The sequence below is a fragment of the Penaeus monodon genome, chromosome 34 (assembly GCF_015228065.2).
Source record: "Penaeus monodon isolate SGIC_2016 chromosome 34, NSTDA_Pmon_1, whole genome shotgun sequence".
Classification (NCBI taxonomy): domain Eukaryota; kingdom Metazoa; phylum Arthropoda; class Malacostraca; order Decapoda; family Penaeidae; genus Penaeus; species Penaeus monodon.
Genome location: NC_051419.1, coordinates 20,396,921 through 20,397,187, shown reverse-complemented (window position 1 = coordinate 20,397,187; position 267 = coordinate 20,396,921).

The following is a 267-nucleotide window of genomic DNA, read 5'->3' as shown; positions in this document are numbered from 1 at the left end:
GAATATTAATATATGGATAGACAGATAGGCAATAATGTACATACTAACAGACACACACGTATAAATCGACAGATATAGTCTGAAGATCGTACTATATTTACAGTTCTCACTTTTACAGATATATTCATGTATGTAAATTCCTCAACTTGAAAGTGCAAACTTTAGATGTAAACTATTTCCCGTCTACTAAATAGTGCAAAGATAATGCAGGGTTCTCAGTCAACCAGGTTATGCGAAGGCAACAGAGTGAGAAGTGCCACGCAATCA